At 51.3% G+C, this 25,245-nt stretch overlaps 1 long non-coding RNA gene and 1 pseudogene across 1 annotated transcript; both read right to left on the bottom strand.

Annotated features, from left to right (window-relative positions):
• Positions 1 to 12,323: 12,323 nt before the first annotated feature.
• Positions 12,324 to 25,245, bottom strand: part of LOC129716454 (NACHT, LRR and PYD domains-containing protein 3-like) — a 40,142-nt pseudogene continuing 27,220 nt past the window's right edge.
• LOC129716457 (uncharacterized) lies at positions 14,275 to 14,763 on the bottom strand. The gene is made up of 2 exons (XR_008726641.1): positions 14,714 to 14,763; positions 14,275 to 14,334 (listed from the first exon to the last, which is right to left on the bottom strand). It is a non-coding gene; the product is annotated as an uncharacterized LOC129716457 (long non-coding RNA).

The following is a 25,245-nucleotide window of genomic DNA, read 5'->3' as shown; positions in this document are numbered from 1 at the left end:
CAACGGTGCGAGGATGTTTGAGTTATACTCTCATCCCATCCAAGTTTTTCCTTACAAAGACCACTGCCACTTTGGCCACTGCCATCTTTGTGTCTAACTCCAGTTGTTCCTTACATCGCCTCATCTCATCTCGCTGTCGCGTTACTTATGGTTAAAAGATGGGATAGCAGCACATTGGAAAGTGGTGAAATCATGGACAAAGTCAGCATGGATTTACGAAAGGTAAATCATGTCTGACGAATCTCTTATAGAATTTTTCGAGGATGTAATGCAGGTTCTAGTAGCGTGGATAGGGTCCAGAACCAGTGGATGTGGTGTATAAGGACTTTCAGAAGGCTTTCGACAAGAGATGACATAAGAAATTAGTATACAAACTTAAAGCACAAGGATTGGGGGTTCAGTATTGATGTGGATAGAGAACTGGCTGGCAAACAGGAAGCAAAGAGTAGGAGTAAACGGGTCCTTTTCACAATGGCAGGCAGTGACTAGTGGGGTACCCCAAGGCTCAGTACTGGGACCCCAGCTATTTACAATATATATTAATGATCTGGATGAGGGAATTGAAGGCAATATCTCCAAGTTTGCGGATGACACTAAGCTGGGGGGCAGTGTTAGCTGTGAAGAGGATGCTAGGAGGCTGCAAGGTGACTTGGATAGGCTGGGTGATTCGGCAAATGTTTGGCAGATGCAGTATAATGTGGATAAATGTGAGGTTATCCATTTTGGTGGCAAAAAACAGGAAAGCAGACTATTATCTAAATGGTGGCGCCGATTGGGAAAGGGGGTGGATTCAGATGCAGCGAGACCTGGGTGTCATGGTACACCAGTCATTGAAGGTAGGCATGCAGGTGCAGCAGGCAGTAAAGAAAGCGAATGGTTTGTTAGCTTTCATTGCAAAAGGATTTGAGTATAGGAGCAGAGAGGTTCTACTGCAGTTGTACAGGGTCTTGGTGAGACCACACCTGGAGTATTGCGTACAGTTTTGGTCTCCAAATCTGAGGAAGGACATTATTGCCATAGAGGGAGTGCAGAGACGGTTCACCAGGCTGATCCTGGGATGTCAGGACTGTCTTATGAAGAAAAGACTGGATAGACTTGGGATGATCAGCCATGATCATATTGAATGGCGGTGCAGGCTCGAAGGGCCGAAATGGCCTACTCCTGCACCTAATTTCTATGTCTATGTTTCTATCTCTTCTTTTTGTCTCTCCTTGACTTCTTGATCCCACTCGATCTCATGTTTCTTCTTCAAGGCATCCGCTTCTATTGAGAGCGCAGCTAACTCAGCTTTAACTCCCAATTGAGCAGAAGCCCTCGAAATGGAAATGCTGCGGCCTGATCTTCATTTAAAAAAAAAAATCTCAATACTGTCTCCCGGTGCCCCCCCCCCCCCCTCCTCCTAATCCTCCCCCTCCCCCTCCCTCTCCCCCCCCCTCCCCCCCACCCCCCCTCCCCCCTTCCTCCTCCTCCTCCCCTCCCCCTCCCCCCCTCCTCCTCCCTCCTCCTCCACCCTCCTCCTCTCCTCCTCCTCCTCCTCCTCTCCCCCCCTCCTCCTCCTCTTTCTCCCCCTCCCCCTCCTCCTCCTCCCTTTATGTTGATGGTAAACAGCAAGTTACATCAAAGTTTCTTCCGACTCGTTATTGCAATCTTCCTTGAATTCCAACTTGCAACTTGAAACATTACAAAACTCCTCGTGTCTCCGTAACATTGACATGTTCGAAGGATTAACCTTCTTCATCGTCTCTCCAAACTAATCAAAACACTAGACTTCTGCGCAAGCATCTAAGCTCCAAACACACGCCAAAACACGTCACAAATCCCACCCACAATATAACGGGCAGACTAAAATTTAAAGGCACATGCCATCATCAGTGACATGCAAAACAGGCCAAATGGCCACGACAGATCCTTTTATTTTATGTATATGTATTTATATTTATCATGGAGAGAGTATAGGAGCATAAGTATAGTTGAGTATAGAAGTATGGAAGTTGGGATGTAATGTTAAAATTGTACAAGGCATTGGTGAGGCCAATTCTGGAGTATGGGGTACAATTTTGGTCGCCTAATTATAGGAAGGATGTCAACAAAATAGAGAGAGTACAGAGGAGATTTACTAGAATGTTGCCTGGGTTTTCAGCAACTAAGTTACAGAGAAAGGTTGAACAAGTTAGGGCTTTATTCTTTGGAGCGCAGAAGGTTAAGGGGGGGACTTGATAGAGGTCTTTAAAATGATGAGAGGGATAGACAGAGTTGACGTGGATAAGCTTTTCCCACTGAGAGGAGGGAAGATGCAAACAAGGGGACATGACTTGAGAATTAAGGGACAGAAGTTTAGGGGTAACATGAGGGGGAACTTCTTTACTCAGAGAGTGGTGGCTGTGTGGAATGAGCTTCCAGTGAAGGTGGTGGAGGCAGGTTCGTTTTTATCATTTAAAAATAAATTGGATAGTTATATGGACGAGAAAGGAATGTAGGGTTATGGTCTGAGCGCAGGTATATGGGACTAGGGGAGAATATGTGTTCGGCACGGACTAGAAGGGTCGAGATGGCCTGTTTCCGTGCTGTAATTGTTATATGGTTATAAGGCCTCAAATGCAGAATATCAACTGAGCGCTCCATTCCACCACTCTTTCATCTTCCATACCCCTTTTTGCTTTACAGGCTACAGCTCAAGACTCCCCCAACATCGGGAACATGTTTCCTGCCTCTAGCGTGTCCAAACCCTTAACAATTTTATATTCTTCAATGAGATCTCCTCTCATCCTTCTAAACTCCAGAGTGTACAGGCCCAGCTGCTCCATTCTCTCAGCATATGACAGTCCCGCCATCCCGGGAATTAACCTTGTAAACCTATGCTGCACTCACTCAATAACAAGAATGTCCTTCCTCAAATTAGGGGACCAAAACTGCACACAATACTCCAGGTGTGGTCTCACTAGGGCTCTGTACAACTGCAGAAGGACCGTTTTGCTCCTATATTCGACTCCTCTTGTTATAAAGGCCAACATGCCATTCACTTTCTTCACTGCCTGCTGTACATGCATGCTTACTTTCATAGACTGATGGACAAGGACCCCCAGATCCCGTTGTACTTCCCATTTTCACAACTTGACGTCATTTAGATAGTAATCTGCCTTCCTGTTTTTGCTACCAAAGTGGATAACATCACATTTATCCGCATTAATCTTCATCTGCCATGCATCTGCCCACTCCCCCAACCTGTCCAAGTCACCCTGCATTCTCATAGCATCCTCCTCACAGTTCACACTGCCACGCAGCTTTGTGTCATCTGCAAATTTATTAATGTTACATTGAATCCCTTCATCCAAATCATTGATGTATATTGTAAATAACTGCGGTCCCAGCACCAAGCCTTGCGCTACCCCACTAGTCACTGCCTGCCATTCTGAAAGGGACCCGTTAATCCCTACTCTTTGTTTCCTGTCTGCCAACCACTTCTCTATCCATTTCAGCACTCTACCCCCAATACCATGTGCCCTAATTTTGCCCACTAATCTCCTTTGTGGGACCTTATCAAATGCTTTCTGAAAGTCCAGGTACTTTACATCCACTAGCTCTCCCTTGCCCATTTTCCTAGTTACATCGTCAAAAAACTTGGAGTCCCCCTTGTACATCGATGCTGTTCAGGGTCTTGCCATTAACTGTGGGCACTCTCCTTGTGGCACAATGGGAAGTCCTGCTATTCAGTGGTCAACACTCCCATCTAGTAGTATACCAAGATAGGGGGTGTTGTGGATAATGAAGAGGATTTCCAAAGTCTACAGAGTGATTTAGGCCATTTGGAAAAATGGGCTGAAAGATGGCAGATGGAGTTTAATGCTGATAAATGTGAGGTGCTACACCTTGGCAGGACAAATCAAAATAGGACGTACATGGTAAATGGTAGGGAATTGAAGAATACAGTTGAACAGAGGGATCTGGGAATAACCGTGCATAGTTCCTTGAAGGTGGAATCTCATATAGATAGGGTGGTAAAGAAAAGCTTTTGGTATGCTAGCCTTTATAAATCAGAGCATTGAGTATAGAAGCTGGGATGTAATGTTAAAATTGTACAAGGCATTGGTGAGGCCAATTCTGGAGTATGGTGTACAATTTTGGTCGCCCAATTATAGGAAGGATGTCAACAAAATAGAGAGAGTACAGAGGAGATTTACTAGAATGTTGCCTGGGTTTCAACAACTAAGTTACAGAGAAAGGTTGAATAAGTTAGGTCTTTATTCTCTGGAGTGCAGAAGGTTAAGGGGGGACTTGATAGAGGTCTTTAAAATGATGAGAGGGATAGACAGAGTTGATGTGGACAAGCTTTTCCCTTCGAGAATAGGGAAGATTCAAACAAGAGGACATGACTTCAGAATTAAGGGACAGAAGTTTAGGGGTAACATGAGGGGGAACTTCTTTACTCAGAGATTGGTAGCGGTGTGGAATGAGCTTCCAGTGGAAGTGGTGGAGGCAGGTTCGTTGGTGTCATTTAAAAATAAATTGGATAGGCATATGGATGAGAAGGGAATGGAGGGTTATGGTATGAGTGCAGGCAGGTGGGACTAAGGGAAAAAAAGTTGTTCGGCACGGACTTGTAGGGCCGAGATGGCCTGTTTCCGCGCTGTAATTGTTATATGGTTATATGGTTATATAGTAGTGACCCGCTGCAATTCCAGGTCCTGTTATTCCGTGGTCAACACTCCCACCTCGTGGTTGTTCACCGCAATGACAGGTCTCCTGTATTTTATCCACATCACTTTAATTCATAGAAACATAGGCAATAGATGCAGGAGTAGACACCATTCGGCCCTTCATGCCAGCACCCCCATTCAATATGACCATGGCTGATCATCCACAATCAGTACTTTGTTCCTGCCGTCTCCCCATATCCCTTGAATCCTTGAGCCCCAAGAACTTTTTTCCAACTTTCTCTTGAAAACATCCAGTGAATCAGCGTCCTCTGCCTTCTGTGGCAGAGAATTCCAGATTCACAACTCTCTGGGGGAAAAGGTTTTTCCTCATCTCAGCACTAAATGGCCGACCCCTTATTCTTAATCTGCGACCCCCTGTTCATGTTCATATGCGATAGGAGCAAAGTTAGGCCTTTCGAACCATCGAGTCTATTCCTCCATGCAATCATGGCTGATCTATCTTTCCCTCTCAACCCCATTATCCTATTTATCCCCATTAATTTTAGCTATCGTCCGAAGCTGGAAGAAGCTAGCGTTTACCACGGCATTGACTTCTTTGTCAAATTTCAGTGCTGAGTCAAATATCACGCCAAGGTTTTTGACGTGAGGTTTGTTGACGTGACGTGTTGTCCACAAAATAAATGGTCGGCCTTTTTCAATTTTAATATCGTCTTTTTACCCTATATTATATTCTTTTAATGTAAGAGTTATATAGAGCTCCAGGGGTTAGTGGAATCAATGGATATGTGGAGAAGGCAGGCACGGGTTATTGATTGGGGACGATCAACCATGATCACAGTCAATGGTGGTGCTGGCTCGAAGGGCCGAATGGCCTCCTGCTGCACATATTTTCTGTTTCTAAGAATATCTTTATATATCCGGATGATTGATGTAGTAAATTTATTATCTAAATGGTGGCCGATTGGGAAAGGGGGAGATGCAGCGAGACCTGGGTGTCATGGTACACCAGTCATTGAAGGTAGGCATGCAGGTGCAGCAGGCAGTAAAGAAAGCGAATGGTATGTTAGCTTTCATTGCAAAAGGATTTGAGTATAGGAGCGGGGAAGTTCTACTGCAGTTGTACAGGGTCTTGGTGAGACCACACCTAGAGTATTGCATACAGTTTTGGTCTCCAAATCTGAGGAATGACATTATTGCCATAGAGGGAGTGCAGAGACGGTTCACCAGACTGATTCCTGGGATGTCAGGACTGTCTTATGAAGAAAGACTGGATAGACTTGGTTTATACTCTCTAGAATTTAGGAGATTGAGAGGGGATCTTATAGAAACTTACAAAATTCTTAAAGGGTTGGACAGGCTAGATGCAGGAAGATTGTTCCCGATGTTGGGGAAGTCCAGGACAAGGGGTCACAGCTTAAGGATAAGGGGGAAATCCTTTAAAACCGAGATGAGAAGAACTTTTTTCACACAGAGAGTGGTGAATCTCTGGAACTCTCTGCCACAGAGGGTAGTTGAGGCCAGTTCATGGGCTGTATTTAAGAGGGAGTTAGATGTGGCCCTTGTGGCTAAGGGGATCAGGGGGTATGGAGAGAAGGCGGGTACGGGATACTGAGTTGGATGATCAGCCATGATCATATTGAAGGCTCGAAGGGCCGAATGGCCTACTCCTGCACCTAATTTCTATGTTTCTAAATGGAGAACCCACATTTCATAAAAACCCGAAATACATGAAACATAGAAACATAAAAAACAGGCCTGTCCAATCCTCTCCGCATCCACGCTATCCAAGCCTTTCACTATACTGTATGTTTCAATGAGGTGTAAATGTTCAATTATTCTAAACTCCAGCGAGTACCGACAAACGCTCATGATACGTTAACCTACTCATTCCTAGGGACATTCTTGTAAACCTCCTCTGGGCCCTCTACAGAGCCAGCGCATCTTTCCTCAGACAAGGTTGAATTAGTTGGGTCTTTATTCTCTGGAGCGCAGAAGGTTAAGGGGGGACTTGATAGAGGTCTTTAAAATGATGAGAGGGATAGACAGAGTTGATGTGGACAAGCTTTTCCCTTTGAGAATAGGGAAGATTCAAACAAGAGGACATAGAAACATAGAAATTAGGTGCAGGAGTAGGCCATTCGGCCCTTCGAGCCTGCACCGCCATTCAATATGATCATGGCTGATCATCCAACTCAGTATCCCGTACCTGCCTTCTCTCCATACCCCCTGATCCCCTTAGCCACAAGGGCCACATCTAACTCCCTCTTAAATATAGCCAATGAAGTGGCCTCAACTACCCTCTGTGGCAGAGAGTTCCAGAGATTCACCACTCTCTGCGTGAAAAAAGTTCTTCTCATCTCGGTTTTAAAGGATTTCCCCTTTATCCTTAAGCTGTGACCCCTTGTCCTGGACTTCCCTAACATCGGGAACAATCTTCCTGCATCTAGCCTGTCCAACCCCTTAAGAATTTTGTAAGTTTCTATAAGATCCCCTCTCAATCTTCTAAATTCTAGAGAGTATAAACCAAGTCTATCCAGTCTTTCTTCATAAGACAGTCCTGACATCCCAGGAATCAGTCTGGTGAACCGTCTCTGCACTCCCTCTATGGCAATAATGTCCTTCCTCAGATTTGGAGACCAAAACTGTACGCAATACTCCAGGTGTGGTCTCACAAGACCCTGTACAACTGCAGTAGAACCTCTCTGCTCCTATACTCAAATCCTTTTGCAATGAAAGCTAACATACCATTCGCTTTCTTTACTGCCTGCTGCACCTGCATGCCTACCTTCAATGACTGGTGTACCATGACTCGCTGCATCTCCCCCTTTCCCAATCGGCCACCATTTAGATAATAGTCTGCTTTCCTGTTTTTGCCACCAAAATGGATAACCTCACATTTATCCACATTATACTGCATCTGCCAAACATTTGCCCACTCACCCAGCCTATCCAAGTCACCCTGCAGTCTCCTAGCATCCTCCTCACAGCTAACACTGCCCCCCAGCTTAGTGTCATCCGCAAATTTGGAGATATTGCCTTCAATTCCCTCATCCAGATCATTAATATATATTGTAAATAGCTGGGGTCCCAGTACTGAGCCTTGGGGTACCCCACTAGTCACTGCCTGCCATTGTGAAAAGGACCCGTTTACTCCTACTCTTTGCTTCCTGTTTGCCAGCCAGTTCTCTATCCACATCAATACTGAACCCCCAATGCCTTGTGCTTTAAGTTTGTATACTAATTTTTTATGTGGGACCTTGTCGAAAGCCTTCTGGAAGTCCAGATACACCACATCCACTGGTTCTCCCCTATCCACGCTACTAGTTACATCCTCGAAAAATTCTATAAGATTCGTCAGACATGATTTACCTTTCGTAAATCCATGCTGACTTTGTCCAATGATTTCACCACTTTCCAAATGTGCTGCTATCCCATCTTTAATAACTGACTCTAGCAGTTTCCCCACTACCGATGTTAGACTAACTGGTCTGTAATTCCCCATTTTCTCTCTCCCTCCCTTCTTAAAAAGTGGGGTTACGTTTGCTACCCGCCAATCTTCAGGAACTACTCCAGAATCTAAAGAGTTTTGAAAGACATGACTTCAGAATTAAGGGACAGAAGTTTAGGGGTAATATGAGGGGGAACTTCTTTACTCAGAGAGTGGTAGCGGTGTGGAATGAGCCAGTGGAAGTGGTGGAGGCAGGTTCATTGGTATCATTTAAAAATAAATTGGATAGGCATATGGATGAGAAGGGAATGGAGGGTTATGGTATGAGTGCAGGCAGGTGGGACTAAGGGAAAAAACATGTTCGGCATGGACTTGTAGGGCCGAGATGGCCTGTTTCCGTGCTGTAATTGTTATATGGTTATATATGGTGCCCAAAATTGCTCACAATATTCCAAATTTTGCCTTACCAGTCAGTGCCTTACTGAGCCTCAGCGTTACATCCCTGTTTTTGCATACAAGCCCTCTTGAAATAAATGCTAGCGGGCATTGAGTTTGCTTTCTTTACTACCGATTCAAGTGCAGATTTACTTTTGGGGAATCTGTAAAAGAGTCAGTCACTCGGTACAACATTATTTATTACAATTTACTCACAGTACCCTTCAGCATATTGTTAAGGCAAGCGTAGCAACTATTGGTTGGTGTGAAGTAACCAATCTACATCTTTCCTTGTAGAAATGAAATAAAGCACAACTAAAATGGAAGCCAATAAGCAGAAACACATTAATACATGATGACTAAATAATACGGTAGCAGAAATGTGTAATAACACATACTGGGATGGATAGATATTTACACAAAATCTCCATATCTAAGGGGTGGTCTACAGACCCATCCGCCGCTTGTGCAGTATAAATCCACATCTCCTCCTCTCACCGGGGAACTGACTGGGGAAGTAACGGGGGGCGGTATCGGAGACCCGTAGAGAGGAGGCAGCGAAACCGGCGAGCGGGGCGCCGAACATTGTGGAGAGGCCGCAGGGGGCACGGGTCAGTGTTCTGCAGCAACTGGGCGCAAGGGAGCTGTCAGCCCTGCAATGGGAGGGTACATCAAACATGTGACCTCTGGATACGGAGCCGCAGGACGTGATTCCATCACAGGAAGAGGTTGACAGTTGCGTCTGTAAATGGCCCCCGTCCGCGCTAACCAGGTATGAGCGCGGTTCTTTGGCAGGGCTGTGACTGGGATCTAAACGGCCATAGCTCTTGTGAGTCTGAAGCCGAACAACCTGCCCACCAGAGAGAGGTTTAAGTGGTTTGCTGGCCTTGTTGAAAGATCGTTTCAGTGCATCGCGTTTCAGTTGGAGTTATTTTTGGACAACGGGAGGTGTGCGGACCTGTGGCTGCGGCAACTGCTGTGGCACGAGCAGGGCACCACGGGTTTGACGAGACATCAGGCGTTGGGCTGGATATCCCAGTATGGGATCGCGGGCAATGTTCCTTAGGTTGAGCAGGTCCAGGTAGACGTCGGATTCAGTAAGTTGTGAACTTTAGCTGTTTTGCGCTTCGGACAACCCGCTCGGCAAGTCCGTTGGACTGTGGAAACTGAGGGCTGCTGGTGATAGGTAGAAACATCCCACAGTTGAGCAAAGTTTCTGAAGTGCTGGCCGACTGACTGCCGTTGTCGGATAGGAGGCGTGCAGGGGAACCGTGCACGGAGAAGTGGCGTGACAGCTTCTGGATGACCATGTCAGATGTGACCGTTTGGAGTAGATCAATTTGAAACCAGCCCGAATACGAGTCAACGAGAACCAAAGAGTGTTTTCCACGCCATTTGAATATGGCGGTAGCGACTGTGGACCACGGCAGAGGAGGAACTGGCTGCGAGAGGAAAGGTTGTTTCTGTTGGTGTGGCACTAGGCTGCTGAAGATAGCGCTGACTCTGACTGTTTCACATATGTACCTGGACATACCAGGCCAGTAAAACATGCTCTGTGCTTATTATAGAGTTGGCCCCACACCGGGGTGGCCCCTGTGGACAGCCTCAAAGAACAGCTGGGATGACTGCTTTGTGACCCTTGACTATAATCCCGTCCAGTAGCACCAGGTCATCACAAACTAGGTAGTAGGGGCGAATCGCGAGTGGGGGGGGGACTGTGTTGTTTATCCAGCCAGCTACGCCGGATGATGGAAGACAGCAATTTTAGAATCTCGTCTGCAGCTGCGTACTCTGCCAGGCTGCTTAGGCATTCAGTGGGAACATACGATACCTTCATTAGTGAGAACTGGTTCTGTTCAGAGGGCTGTTGTTCGCTGGTTTTGCGTGGGGCTCTTGATAGCGTGTCAGCTATGTGCAAGTCCTTGCCCTTTTTGTAGACTATAGTAAAATCAAAACGCTGTAGCGGCATCCTCACCTGTTGCAGGCAAACCAGAGGGGCGTGGATGGGTTTGTTTAGGATTGTGACCAGTTTCCACAGCCACAGATTTTCCAAAAGTAAAGTCTTTGAATTTTGTACTGGCGAAAACCACGGCAAGTAATTCCTTTTCGATTTGGGAGTAACGTTGTTCAGTTTCAGTCAGGTTGCAGGAGGCGTAGGCAACAGGCCTGTGGTCGCCATCCCACTTCTGACACCATATAAAAGAGTCAGTTACTCACTCGCACAACATGGTACATTATTTATTAAAGTTTACTCACAGTACACTTCAGCATATTGTTAGGGCAAATGTAGCAGTTATTCGACTGACAGCATGAACTGAATTCTGACAATATAAACTGCATAGAAGGCGGAGCTTCTATTAATAAAGCACTACAATTGGTTGGTGTGGAATAACCAATCTACAAAATCCTGCACCAATACTCCCAAGTCCCATTGCATCTCCGATTTCCGGATTTTCACCGTTTAGAAAATAGTCTACGCCTTTATTCCTACCACCAAAATGCATGCCTCCACACATTGCTGCACTATATTCCCTGCCACTTCTCTGCCCACTCTCCCAACCTGTCCAAGTTCCTCTGCAGAGTCCCTGCTTTCACTACACACACACCTACTTCGTATCATCCGCACTTTGCCACAAAGCCTTCAAACCCCTCGTCCAAATCATTAAAATGCAATGTGAAGAGTAGCGGCCCCAACACCAAACCCGACAGAACCCTAATCACTTGCAGTCAACCAGAAAAGTCCCTTGTATTGCCACTTTTAGACTTCTGCCATCCTGTCAACCTGCTATCCACGCTAGTATCCGGGATAAAAGGCAGGGGAGAGTGTAGCGGGAGAATGAAGGGAGAGAATGAGAGGGGAGAGTGTGGAGGTAGAATGAGGGGGGTGAATGAGGGGGAGAGGGAGGGGGAGACAGAGGGAATGATGGGTTGAATAAGTTAGGTCTTTATTCTCTGGAGCGCAGAAGGTTAAGGGGGGACTTGATAGAGGTCTTTAAAATGATGAGAAGGATAGACAGAGTTGATGTGGACAAGCTTTTCCCTTTGAGAATAGGGAAGATTCAAACAAGAGGACATGACTTCAGAATTAAGGGACAGAAGTTTAGGGGTAACACGAGGGGGAACTTCTTTACTCAGAGAGTGGTAGCGGTGTGGAATGAGCTTCCAGTGGAAGTGGTGTCGGCGGGTTCATTGGTATCATTTAAAAATAAATTGGATAGGCATATGGATGAGAAGGGAATGGAGGGTTATGGTATGAGTGCAGGCAGGTGGGACTAAGGGAAAAAAGTTGTTCGGCACGGACTTGTAGGGCCGAGATGGCCTGTTTCCGTGCTGTAATTGTTATATGGTTATATGGGGAGGAGGAGAGGGTAGCACAAAGGCAGATCAGGAGGGGGGGGGGGGGGGGGGGGGGGGGGAGGGGGGGGGGGGGGGGGGGGGGAGGGGGGGGGGGGGAGGAGCAAGAGACTGATGGTTGATCAGGAGGGTGGTAAAGATGGGGGAAGAGTACGGGAGGGTAAACAGAGAGAAAGCAGCGGAGAAAGGTTTGGGAGGGGAGGGGTAGAAAGGAGTGAAGTAAATATTGGGGAGATTGGGACGGTCACATATTTGTGATCAAATTTGCAATGATCCGAGCTGGAGGGAGTGGAATTGACAAGTGTTTATTGAGTTCTGCAAATATTAGTCATCTAGACATCCACTAACTTTCACTGTCATTTACTATTTACATTTGATTTACAAATGATAAAGCAGTAACATACATTGCTGTGTGAATGAACAGTTTGAACAATGTTGCTGTTGTTGTCACCATCAATCCACAGCAGGAGCTGATAAAGTCACAACCGGGATCCTGCAGGTCCCGCTGTAATTCCACCGTCCCCCACTGGGGGGCAGCACCGGATATCCGGCATCATCAGCAGCAGCGCCGCGTACCCGGGTCACGTGACAGCAGGCAGGGCCGCCTCTGACATCACAGCCCGGCCGGCCCGGGAAGCGTTGAGGTTTAAAGGGGAGGGCGGCCGTTTGAAAGGGATGGCGGCCGTTTAAAGGGGAGGGCGGGGAATCGGCCAACAATATTCCGGTCCCCAGGGCGGTGACGTTTACACCCCGTGATGTTCACACGACCACTCTCAGTCCGGGTCTGGTTCCCCGCAGACTCTCCAGCTGCTTCCGTCCATCTGCACTAAACTCATTCCACCGCAGCCTGAAACAAGTGGAGGAATAAAGAGAAAATAAACAGATGAAACAACAGTGTCAATAACAGGGACTGGGGTTAAAATTTCAACAACACTTACAGAACAAAATCACAGGAGATCCCCTGATATTTTATCACATTAAACATTAACACAAACACTGACAAGATCAGCTCCAGACTCTGGTGGTTCAGTATGAGGCGGCGGAGAGCGGGCACAGATCGGTCTGTGAGGGAGTTGTGCAACAGGTCCAGCTTCGTCAGTGAGGGTTTTGTACTGAGAGCGGAGACGAGATCCTCGACTCCAGAATCTGTGAGACCAACACTGTTCAGCCTGGAGATGAGAGAGAGGGAGGGTGAGGAACAGAGAGAGACAGGAGACGGTGCAAATCCCCAGTGTTTATCAGTGACACAATTACCGATCATATTAAAGTTCAGTTAGACAAAAATGATGGAGAAACTCAGCGGGTGAGGCAGCATCTATGGAGCGAAGGAAATGGGCGATGTTTCGGGTTGAAACCTTTCTCCTTAGCCCACTGTCTCCGCCTCTTCCTTTCTTCTCTCCCCCCCCCCACCCCCACATTAGTCTGAAGAAGGGTCTTGACCCGAAACGTCACCTATTTCCTTCGCTCCATAGATAGCGCCTCACCCGCTGTGTTTCTCCAGCATTTTTGTCTATCTTCAATTTTCCATCATCTGCACTTCCTTATTAATCATATTAGTGTTCAGTATCAGACACCCAGTGACTGTAAACACAATCTCTCACAGTCTGGGACTTACCCCAGTGTCTGTATTTTACAGTCCGGGTTCCTCAGAGCCGCAGACACCAGTTTCACTCCGAAATCTCCCAGTTTATTCTCACTCAGGTTCAGCTCCGTCCAGAATATGTGAGACCGACATTGTTCAGCCTGGAGATGAGAGAGAGTGAGGGTGAGGGACACAGAGAGACAGGAGACGGTGCAAATCCCCAGTGTTTATCAGTGACACAATTACTGATCATATTAATGTTCAGTGTCAGACACCCAGTGAGTGTAAACACAATCTCTCACAGTCTGGGACTTACCCCAGTGTCTGTATTTTACAGTCCGGGTTCCTCAGAGCATCAGACACCAGTTTCACTCCGGAATCTCCCAGTTTATTCCCACTCAGGTGCAGCCCCGTCACCGTATGGTTTGTACTGAGAGCAGAGGCGAGATCCTCGGCTCCAGAATCTGTGAGACCGACACTGTTCAGCCTGGAGATGAGAGAGAGTGAGGGTGAGGGACACAGAGAGACAGGAGACGGTGCAAATCCCCAGTGTTTATCAGTGACACAATTACTGATCATATTAATGTTCTGTGTCATAGATACATAGAAAATAGGTGCATGAGTAGGCCATTAGCACCGCCATTCAGTGTGATCCTGGCTGATCGTCCCCAATCATAACCCGTGCCAGCCTTACAGTCCTGGTTCCCTTGATTCCACTAGACCCACCAGTTCTATCACTCCAGAATCACCCAGTTTAGACCCATCAGTGAGGTTGCAGCACAGTCACCACAGTCTGGGACTTACTGAGAGCAGAGACGAGATCCTCAGCTCCAGAATCTGCGAGACCGACACTGTTCAGCCTGGAGATGAGAGAGAGTGAGGGTGAGGGACACAGAGAGACAGGAGACGGTGTAAATCCCCAGTGTTTATCAGTGACACCAATACTGATCATACGTATGTTCAGTGTATTCCATAGATATGAGGGACATAGGTGATTGGACCACAATACCATTGCAGCTGTCAAGAGGGGTGAGAGCAGCACCCAGACATTCATGTGAGAGCGCTGACTGGGAGTGGAGTCCCCAGAGATCAGAGACGACCCGGCCCAGAATCCACAGGACACTGATGAATACTGATCCCTTGATTTCCACTGGCCCTAAGGAGGCTCTATGGAACTCAGATCAGTCAGACAAGAGAGTGAGTGTGAAGGAACACAATCTCTCACAGTCTGGGACTTACCGCAGTGTCTGTATTTTACAGTCCGGGTTCCTCAGAGCATCAGACACCAGTTTTTCACTCCGAAATCTGGAGTTTATTCCCAATCAGGGAACAGCAGATCACGTCACCGTTGTAGTACTTGAGAGCGATACAAGAGGAGATCCTGGGCTCCAGAATCTGTGAGAGACGACACGGTTTCCGGAGATGAATGAGAGAGTGAGGGTGAGATGATTTCAAATCTCAGAGACAGGAGACGGTGCAAAATCCAGTGTTTCCTTGATTCACTAGCCACAATTACTGATATCATAAAAAGATCAGAGTCAGACACCCAGTGAGTGGGAACACAATCTCTCACAGTCTGGGACTTACCCCAGTGTCTGTATTTTACAGTCCGGGTTCCTCAGAGCATCAGACACCAGTTTCACTCCGGAATCTCCCAGTTTATTCCCACTCAGGTACAGCTCCGTCACCGTATGGTTTGTACTGAGAGCGGAGACGAGATCCTCGGCTCCAGAATCTGTGAGACCGACACTGTCCAGCCTGGAGATGAGAGAGAGTGAGGGTGAGGGACACAGAGAGACAGGAGACGGTGTAAATCCCCAGTGTTTATCAGTGACACAATTACTGATCATATTAATGTTCAGTGTCAGACACCCAGTGAGTGTAAACACAATCTCTCACAGTCTGGGACTTACCCCAGTGTCTGTATTTTACAGTCCGGGTTCCTCAGAGCATCAGACACCAGTTTCACCTCCGGAATCTCCCAGGTCGTTGTCTCCCAGTCTAAACACAAACAGACAGAGTAAGAAACAAACTGATCCAAACCCGGGGCTGAGATAGATAACTTCTCCCAAACGGATATTTGTGGAAGCAGCTCAGCACATTATTGAATAAATCTCTGTGGTTGCGGTGTTTGGAGACTTTCACCATTTATTCTCATTCCCCGACCGACGACCAGGAAATGTTCAGTGTCAGACACCCAGTGAGTGTAAACCAATCCCCCCCGCTCCCCCCCCCCTGCAGAGAACGGCTGCAACACGCGTGACCTGGGGGAGGGGGGATGGAGTCAACCACTGGTGACCTGGGGGAGGAGTCAACCACTGGTGACCTGGGGGAGGGGGGACGGAGTCAACCACTGGTGACCTGGGGGAGGGGGGGGAGAGTCAACCACTCTGGTGACCCACCGGGGGGGGGAAGCAGGTCAGCCCACTGGTGACCTGGGGGGGGGGGGGGGATCAACCACTGGTGGGGGTGGGGGGGGGACTGGTGACCCATTTGATTGGGGGGGGGAGTCAACCACTGGGGACCCTGGGGAGGGGGGGGAGTCAACCACTGGTGACCTGGGGGGGGGGGGGGGAGGAGTCACCACATGGTGACCTGGGGGGGGGGGGGGGGTCAACCACCACTGGTGACCTGGGGGAGGGGGGGGGGGAGTCAACCACTGGTGACCTGGGGGTTGGGGGAGCCGGAGTCAACCACTGGTGACCTGGGGGAGGGGGGGGACGGAGGAGGTTAAAATAGGAGGGGTTACCCCCCGAGCACAGTGACGGCCGCTCGGCCCCATAGAAGGGTTGCTGTACTTAGTAACAAAATAGTGGAACAATTTTACAGTTCAGTGTTAGCATCAAACGGACAGTTACCCCAAGTCCTGACACTTGTGCAGAACCGGTCCCAGCCGCTGGAGACCTTCACACTGAATGCGGCAGCTCCCCAGATCGAGGTGTTTGATTGTATCACAGAGCCTGATGGCATGAGACAGGACCGCACAGTCAATCGGGGTCAGTCCCAGTCCACTGAATGAAAGTGTTTCCACAGATCCCAGTGTCTGCTGAGCCAGTGCAGGATTCTGAGACTCAAACAGGTAGTGCATCGTGTTCAGGAGGCTCCGTTTATCAGCTTCACTCTCTGTGTTTCCAGCCCGGCGTTTAACCTCCTCCTTCACCCAGTCAATCACTCGGCAGATTGTTTGATGAGGGAATTTACCCAGAAACTCCTCCAGGATCCAAGCTGTCCGTGGGGAGGAGAGAGACCAGCGACAAAACGGAGAAATACTTCAAATCGCCCGTCTGTCGTGCTGTGGGCTTCAGACAGGAGTTTCACGATATTCCCGGGATCTACAGTCAGGAATTGTGCGAGTGCGGCTACAAACTCTTGGATGGTGAGGTGCGGGAAGGTGTACACCACGCTCCGGGCTGAATCCTCTCTCTCCAAAAGTTCCATCAGGAACCCGGACAGGAACTGGGAAGGCTGCAGATTGTATTTGATCAAATCTCCATCTGTGAACACAATCTTCTTCTCAGCCACTCCAGTGAAGGCCATCTGACCAACCCTCAGTAACACCTCACGGAGGTTCTCAATCTCACGGCCGTGGTTTTTCAGGATGTTGTAAATAAAGTAGCAATATAGTTGTGTGATGGTCTTGGGAACTCGCTGCGGGTCCCGGTGTGTTTGTGTGAAGAAGGGGCCCAGTGCCAGGACAAGGATCCAGCAGTAGGAGGGGTTGTAGCTCATGGTGTACAGGATCTCGTTCTCCTTCACATGTTTGAAAACAGCTGCTGCCACCGTCTGATCTTCAAAATACCTGGTGAAATATTCCTTCCGTTCCTCACCAACAAATCCCAGGATTTCAGCCCGGACACTGATCTCTGCCTTTTCCAGTAAATGTAACGCAGTGGGGCGGGTGGTCACTAGCACTGAACACCCTGGGAGCAGCTTGTGCTGGATTAAACTGTACACAATGTCAGACACTTCACACCACCACTCGGGATCTGGGCACTGGTGCTTAGGTTCTGTGTCTCTCCGACTGTCAGCAAAATCGATTCTGCCCTTGAATTCATCCAGACCGTCAAATATAAACAGCAATCCCTCTGGGTTCTTCCAGACCTCCCGCAGCATATTCCCAAAGTATGGATACTGATCCAGAATCAGTTCCCTCAGGTTTATTCTGCAGTTAATAGTGTTCAAATCCCGGAATTTGAAACTGAAGACAAACTGGAATTGTGGGTATATTTCCCCTGTGGCCCAGTCATGAACAATCTTTTGCACCATTGTTGTTTTTCCGATCCCCGCGACTCCGGCCACTGTTGCTGAACTCCCAGATCGGGATTTACTCCGGGTAAAGCTGCTGTGGAACAATTGATCAGTCCTGATTTTTTCCAGTTTTCCCCGGAGACATTCCTCTCTCCACTCTTCATGGTCCCGGCCTCTTGCCAGCAGCTCATGTTCCACCAGTGTCCGATCTCGAACAGTGGAGATGATTGTGAGCTCAGCGTATCGATCTAGCAGCAGGAAATCCTTAACCTTCTCGTTCATCAGGATGGTGTTCACACTCAGTGTTTCAGTCTGTGCCTTCAGTGTCTCCTTGTGTTTCTGTTGAACATCTTGCATGGGAACAGGCAGATAATGGACACAATGTTAGATGGCTCAACTCAAAACTCAACATTCATGATTACAAGAATGAGTTCAATGCCCTTCAATAACATTGACGGATTTCAGTAGAGTGAGGTAAACCTGGTTACAGACGTGCAAGATGACAGCGAGCCACGGCTGAGAAAATCACCAGCCGATTGTGATATTAACTGCAATGTGAAAGGACCAGTTCACTGGTCCCTACATGCCCTATAGTAGATTCTCCCGACAAACACACTGGTCCTTCTGGGTTTGAACACAGACTTTGAAGAACCCAGTGTTGGATGTGTGGGGTTACACAGTGTGTCAGGGACTCTATCCAGGAGTGTGTGGGGTTACACAGTGTGTCAGGACTCTATCCAGGAGTGTGTGGGGTTACACAGGGACTCTGTGTCAGGGACTCTATCCAGGAGTGTGTGGGGTACACAGAGTGGGAGGGAGAGAGAGATCCAGGAGTGTGTGGGGAGAGACAGAGTGTCAGAGACCAGGAGTGTGTGGGGAGAGGGTGAGGGAGGGAGTGAGGAGGGGAGGAGTGTGGGTTACACAGGACTGTATCCAGTGTGGGGAGTATCCAGGAGTGGTGAGGGGGTTACACAGTGTGTCAGGGACTCTATCCAGGAGTGTGTGGGGTTACACAGTGTGTCAGGACTCTATCCAGGAGTGTGGGGGTTTACACAGTGTGTCAGGGACCCTAACCAGGAGAGTGTGGGGTTACACAGTGTGTCAAGAACTCTATCCAGGAGCGTATGGGGGTACACAGTGTGTCAGGACTCTACAGGAGTGTGGGGGTACACAGTGTGTCAGGGACTCTATCCAGGAGTGTGTGGGGTTACACACTGTGTCAGGGACAGGGACTCTATCCAGGAGTGTGTGGGGTTACACAGTGTGTCAGGGACTCTATCCAGGAGTGTGTGGGGTTACACAGTGTGTCAGGGACTCTATCCAGGAGTGTGGGGGGTTACACAGTGTGTCAGGACTCTATCCAGGAGTGTGTGGGGGTTACACAGTGTGTCAGGGACTCTATCCAGGAGTGTGTGGGGTTACACAGTGTGTCAGGGACTCTATTCCAGGAGTGTGTGGGGTTACACAGTGTGTCAGGACTCTATCCAGGAGTGTGTGGGGTTACACAGTGTGTCAGGACTCTATCCAGGAGTGTGTGGGGTTACACAGTGTGTCAGGGACTGTATCCAGGAGTGTGTGGGGTTACACAGTGTGTCAGGGACTCTATCCAGGAGTGTGTGGGGTTACACAGTGTGTCAGGGACTCTATCCAGGAGTGTGTGGGGGTTACACAGTGTGTCAGGGACTCTATCCAGGAGTGTGTGGGGTTACACAGTGTGTCAGGGACTCTATCCAGGAGTGTGTGGGGGGTTACACAGTGTGTCAGGGACTCTATCCAGGAGTGTGTGGGGTTACACAGTGTGTCAGGACTCTATCCAGGAGTGTGTGGGGTTACACAGTGTGTCAGGGACTCTATCCAGGAGTGTGTGGGTTTACACAGTGTGTCAGGACTCTATCCAGGAGTGTGTGGGGTTACACAGTGTGTGTCAGGGACTCTATCCAGGAGTGTGTGGGGTTACACAGTGTGTTTTTATAGAGGTGTACAAAATCATGAGCGGAATAAATCAGGTAGACGCACAGAGTCTTTGGCCATATTTGGGGAATCGAGGACTAGAGGACATAAGTTTAAGGTGAAGGGGAAACATTTAGTACGAATCCGAGGGGTAGCTTTTTCCACACAGTGGGTGGTGGGGGTATGGAACAAGCTGCCAGAGGAGGTAGTTGAGGCTGGGAATGCCCCATAATTTAATAAACATTTAGACAGGTACATGGACAGGAGAGGTTTGGAGGGATATGAACTAAGGGCAGGCAGATGGGACTAGTGTAGATGGGACATGTTAGCCACGGCGGGCAGGTTAGGCCGAAGGGCCTGTTTCAATACTTGATCACTCTGAGATCGACCGATTGACCAGCACAATAACCTGGCTCTCAACACCAGCACAATAACCTGGCTCTCAACAAGCACAATAACCTGGCTCTCAACACCAGCACAATAACCTGGCTCTCAACACCAGCAAAACCAAGGAACTGATCGTGGACTTTGGAAGGGGTAGGATGGGGACCTACAATCCAGTCAAGAACTTCAAATTCCTGGGCATGCATATTTCCGAAGGTCTCTCCTGGTCCCAGAACACTGATGCAATTATAAAGAAAGTACATCAGCGCCTCTAGTTCGTGAGAAGATTACGAAGATTACTAGACCAAGTGCTATGACCGTTGTGGTGGGGTTTCCCCATCGCGTGTCAGGGTGGGTGGGGAGGGGGGGGGGGGGGGGGGGGGGGGGCTGCGGCAGTCACACTCACGCTAAAACCCCCCAGAGGGAGGGAGGGGAAGATGGATGGGGTTGTGGGGTAGAGGGGGAAGAGTTTTGGAGGGTGGGGGGGGAAGTGTGGGGAGGGGGAAGGGGGCCAGGTGGTCAGGGACTGAAGGGGGGGGGGTGGGGGGGGAGACGGTTAGGTAGGGGGGTGGGGGAGGGGAATGGGATGGGTGAGAAGGGATGTGGGTGGGAGGAGGAGGGGTGGAGAGGTAGAGGTAGAGGGGATGAGGGGAGGGATGGAGAAGGGGAGGAGAGAGGGATGGAGGGAGGAGGGGCCCGAGAGAGGGATGGGGAGGGATGGAGATGGGGGGAGGGCAGGGAGAAGGGGTAGAGGGGTTGTGAAATGGAGTGGGGAGTGGTCAGGGGGAGGAAAGAGAGGGAGAGGGGGAGTTAAGAGAGGGAGAGGGTGTTCCTAGATGAGAGAGATGGGGAGGTGAGAGGAGAGGTGTGGGGAGGAAAAGTGTGGGTGTACTGTAGGGAGGGAGGGGATACAGGTGTGGAGGGAGGGGAGAAGGGTGGGGGGGGTAGAGAGGGGAAAGAGTGGGGAGGGAGAATGGCAGGGGGACAGGTGGTGAGAAGTGTGGAAGTGTTGGGGAGGGAGGAGAGGAGGGGTTAGGGTGGAGTGTGGTGTTTTACAGAGGTGCAGGAGTCAGAGGGGTAGGGGATAGGGGTGGGGGAGCGAGAGGGGAGAGATAGGAGAGGATGAGAGGGAGAGAGGTGGGGTAAGGGAGGAGACGTGGAAGAGTGGGGCAGGGAGGGGGTCGGTGGAGTGGTGGAAGGGGGAGAGGAAGGGGTAGAGGGAACGGGGGGGGGGGGAAGGGTAGAGAGCGAAGGGGGTGGGGGGGAGAGAGCGAAGGGGGTGGGGAAGAGGGGGAAGGGGGTGGCGTAGAGAGGGATGGCGGTGGGGTAGGGAGGGATGGGTAGGTGGAGGAGGGGGAGGAGAGGGAGAGGGGTGAGCAGAGTGAAACATAGAAATTAGGTGCAGGAGTAGGCCATTCAGCCCTCCGAGCCTGCACCGCCCCCATTCAATATGATCATGGCTGATCATCCAACTCAGTATCCTGTACCTGCCTTCTCTCCCCACCCCCTGATACCTTTAGCCACAAGGCCCAGACATCTAACTCCCTCTTAAATATAGCCAATGAACTGGCCTCAACTACCTTCTGTAGCAGAGAATTCCAGCGATTCACCACTCTCTGTGTGAAAAATGTTTTTTTCTCATCTCGGTCCTAAAAGATTTCGCCCTTATCCTTAAACTGTGACCCCTTGTTCTGGGCTTCCCCAACATCGGGAACAATCTTCCTGCATCTAGCCTGTCCAACCCCTTAAGAATTTTGAAGGTTCTATAAGATCCCCCTCAATCTTCTAAATTCTAGAGAGTAGAAGCCGAGTCTATCCAGTCTTTCTTCAAGGTGAAAGTCCTGACATCCCAGGAATCAGTCTGGAGGGGGCCTTCTCTGTACGCCCTCTGGTGTATGGCAAAAAATGTCTTTGGCAAGGCAGAGTGAGAGAGGGGTGGAGGAGGTTGAGGAGGGGAGGGGGAGGGGGAGGAAGGTTAGGGAAGGGGAGGGGGGGAGAGAGTTGAGGGGGAGGAGGGGAGGGAGGGGAGTGAGGGGAGGGAGAGGGGTGCAGGGGAGGAGGAAGAGTGAGGAAGGAGAAGGGGGGTGGAGGAGAGAGGGAGAGGGGGGGGGTGGGAGGAAAGGGGTGGAGAGGGAGGAGGAAGGGAGGGAGGAGGGAGATGGAGAGGGGAGGGGAGAGGGAGGGAGGGGGGGTGGAGAGGAGGGATGGAGGAGGGGAGGGAGAGAGGGGGGGATGGGGGAGATGGGAGGAGGAGGAGGAGAAGAGGGAGGGGGGAGGGAGGGAGGAGAGGTGAGGGGAGGGGGGGGAGGGGGTGGGGGAGGAAGGCAGGGGAGGAGAGGACGGAGAGGAGAGGAGGGTGGGAGGAAGGGGGGAGGGGGGAGAGGGAAGGGAGAGGGAGGGGGAGGGTGGGAGAGGAGAGGAGGAGGGGGGGAGGAGGAGAGAGGAGGGGAGAGGGAGAGGTGGGGAGGGCAGAGGAGAAGGGGGGAGGAGGGCGGGGGAGGTGAGGCGGAGGAGGGGGGAGGAGTGAGGGGGAGGGAGAGGGGAGAGAGAGAGGGGAGGGAGAGGGAGGGGGGAGGGGGGAGAGGGAGGGGGAGGAGGAGAGGGAAAGGGGGAAGAGGGAGGGAGGGAGGGGTGGAGGGAGAGGAGGAGAGGGGGGAGAGGGGGGGAGAGGGAGGGGATGAGGGAGAGGAGGAGGAGAGGGAGAGGAGGGGGAGAGGAGAGGAGAGGAGAGGGGGAGGAGGGAGGAGAGGAGGAGGGGATGAGAGGAGGGGGTAGGAGGGGGGGGGGGAAGGAGGGGGAGGGGAGGGGAGGAGAGGGGAGGGAGGGAGGGGGGGGGGGAGGAGAGGAGAGGAAGAGAGGGGGGAGAGGGAGGGGGAGGAGTGGACAGGAGAGGAAAAGATAGGCGAGGGGAGGGGAGGGGAGGGGAGGAGGGGGAGGGGAGAGGGAGGAGGGGGAGAGGAGAGGGGAGGGGAGGAGGTTAGGGGAGAGGGGGGAGAGGGGAGGGGAGAGGGGAGGAGAGGAGAGAGGGGAGGGGAGAAGAGCGGGAGAGAGAGAGAGGATGGGGAGAGAGGAGAGGAGAGAAGGGGGAGAGGAGGGGAGAGGGAGAGGGGGAGGGAGGAGAAGAGGGGAGGGGAGGAGAGGAGAAGGGGAGAGGGGGGAGGAGGGAGAGGAGAGGGGGGGAGGAGAGGAGGGGAGAGGGGGGAGAGGAGAAGAGGAGGGAGGGGAGAGAGGAAAGGAGAGAGAGGGGAGGAAGAGAGAGAGGGGGAAGACGAGGAGAGGAGGGGAGAGGAGGGAGGGAGGGGGGGAGAGGAGAGGAGAGGAGAGGAGGGGAGGGGAGGAGGAGAGGGGAGGGGGAGGGGAGAGGAGAGGAGGGGAGAGGAGAGGGGGAGGGAGGAGAGGAGGAGGGGAGGGAGAGGAGAGAGAAGGGAGGGCCCAAGCGAGAGAGGGAGAGGGGGGGGAGGGAGGAGAGGGAGAGGGAGGGAGTGAGGAGGGGAGGGAGAAGGAGCGAAGGCTGGAAGAGGGAGAGAGGGGACAGGAAGGTGGAAGAGAGGGGAGGGAGGAGGGGAGAGGGAGAAGGGAGGAGAGGAGGAGAGGGAGAGAGGGGGGGAGAGGGGGGAGAGGGAAGAGGAGGAGGGGGAAGAGGAGGGGAGGGGGAGGGAGGAGAGAGGAGAGGAGAGGGGGAGGAGAGGAGGGAGAGGGGGGAGGGGAAGGAGAGGGGGGAGGGGTAGAGGGGAGGAGAGGAGGGGAGGGGAAGAGGGGGAGGAGAGGAGAGGAAGAGGAGGAGAGAGGGGAGAGGGGAGGCGAGGGGACGAGGGAGGAGAGGAGAGAAGAGAGGGGGAGAGGAGAGCAGAGGGGAGGGGAGGAGATGAGAGGAGAGGAGAGGGGAGAGGGGAGGGGGGAGGAGAGGGGAGGCGAGGGAGGGGGAGGTGAGGTGGGGAGAGGAGAGGGGAGGAGAGGAGAGGGGAGGGAGAGGTGAAGAGAGAGAGGGACGAGGAGGGGAGAGGGAGGAGAGGAGGGAGAGGAGGGAGAGGAGAGAGGAGAGGAGGGAAGAGGGGAGGAGAGAGGAGAGGGAGAGGAAGGGGAGGAGAGAGGAGGAGGAGAGGGAGCAGGAGGAGGAGAGAGGAATGAGGGGAGAGGAGAGGAGGAGGAGAGGAGGGGAAGGAGAGGAGAGAGAGGAGAGGAGAGAGGAGGAGGGAGGAGGGGAGAGGAAGAGAAGGGAGGGAGGAGAGGAGGGAGAGGGAGGGGGGAGGGAGAGGGAGGGGGGAGGGAAGGGAGAGGGAGAGGGTGGAGAGGGGGAGAGGATGAGGGAGGGAAGAGAGGGGAGGTGAGAGGGGAGGAGAGGAGAGGAGAGGGAGAGAGGGAGGGGAGGGAGAGGAGAGGAGAGGGAGAGGGTGGAGAGGAGGAAGAGAAGAAAGGAGGAGAGAGAAGAGGGGGACGAACAGAGGGAGGGGAATTTAGAGGGGAACAGAGGGAAGGGAGAAGCGAGGAGAGAAGAGAGGGAGGGAGGGGAGGAGGAGAGGGGGAGGGTAGAGAGGGAGAGAGGAGGGGGAGGAAGAGGGAGGAGAGGAGAGAGAGAGGAGGAGAGGGGTGTGGGAGGAGGGGAAGGAGAGAGGAGGAGAGAGAGCGTAGGGGAGAGGGGGAGGAGGGAGGAGGAGATGAGGAGAGGGAGGGGAGGGAAGAGGAGAGGAGGGAGCCAGGAGGGAGAGGGGAGAGGAGGGAGAGGAGAAGGAGAGGAGAGGAGAGAGAGGGGTACGGGGGAGAGGAGAGGGAGAACCAAGGAGAGAGAGGAGGAGGAGAGGGAGGGAGAGGAGGAGGAGAGGGAGAGGAGAGGAGAGGAGAGAGAGGAGAGGGAGTAGAGGAGGGAGGGGAGAGGAGAGGAGAGGGAGAGAGGGAGGAGGGAGGGGGGGGAGAGAGGGGAAGGAGGGGGGAGAGAGGAGAAGGAGGAAGAGAGAGAGAGAGGAAAGAGGAGGGGAGGAGAGGGAGGGGGAGGGGAGGAAGAGAGGAGGAGAGAGAAGAGGAGGAGAGGGAGGAGAGAGGGGAGAGGGAGGAGAGAACAGGGAGAAAGGAAGAGAAAGGAGGGGAGAGGAAAAGAGGAGGAGAGGGGGAGGAGAGGGAGAGGGGAGAGGAGAGGAGAGGGCAGAGAGAGAGACAGAGGGAGAGGAGAGAGAGGGAGAAGGAAATATAGAGGA

Source organism: Leucoraja erinacea, unplaced genomic scaffold (genome assembly GCF_028641065.1).
Source record: "Leucoraja erinacea ecotype New England unplaced genomic scaffold, Leri_hhj_1 Leri_239S, whole genome shotgun sequence".
Classification (NCBI taxonomy): domain Eukaryota; kingdom Metazoa; phylum Chordata; class Chondrichthyes; order Rajiformes; family Rajidae; genus Leucoraja; species Leucoraja erinaceus.
Note: the sequence above shows the minus strand (reverse complement) of the source record. Positions and strands in the feature narration are given on the sequence as shown.